The 481-nt window shown below is 21.2% G+C and overlaps 1 pseudogene; it reads right to left on the bottom strand.

The window, feature by feature from the left end:
- The window catches only part of LOC113374775, a 16,032-nt pseudogene continuing 15,551 nt past the window's right edge, over positions 1–481 (bottom strand).

Genomic DNA, 481 nt, shown 5'->3' with positions numbered 1-481 from the left:
TTATTTTTCCTGCAAAAATTATATCAGTAACAATGATCAATTTCATGGTTACTGTTAAAAATGAATCAAAGATATAGATTTCTTTTAACAAAATCTCAAAATTCAAAACTGTATGAGAATTGTACCTCACAATTCTAATCAATTTTTTACATATATTCCTTTGTTCATGATAGATTATTGTATACATTATTTGCATTAGCTTTGAAAATTATTTGATCTTTTTTATTTAAATGATACAGAATAAACATTAAGAAGTACGAAGTAAAAAATAAGATATTTTAAAAGTTATATAAAGATCATGCAACGAATAAACTAGTATGGTTAAATATACTTAAAATAAATTTTCCACAGCTAATACTTTCATAAAGCGTAGTATTCTCATAATATTCGATAAAAAAATTAAAAAAATATTATTTATTTAAATGCATGAAAATACCAAACATAAATTACGTCATTGGAAAAACTATGATTTTTGAGATTT

This window comes from Ctenocephalides felis, unplaced genomic scaffold (assembly GCF_003426905.1).
Source record: "Ctenocephalides felis isolate EL2017-DRISC unplaced genomic scaffold, ASM342690v1 CF-g0.4_SCAFFOLD_01886, whole genome shotgun sequence".
Lineage (NCBI taxonomy): Eukaryota > Metazoa > Arthropoda > Insecta > Siphonaptera > Pulicidae > Ctenocephalides > Ctenocephalides felis.
The sequence above is the reverse complement of the archived record's forward strand: the minus strand, read 5'-3'. Positions and strand labels throughout refer to the sequence as shown.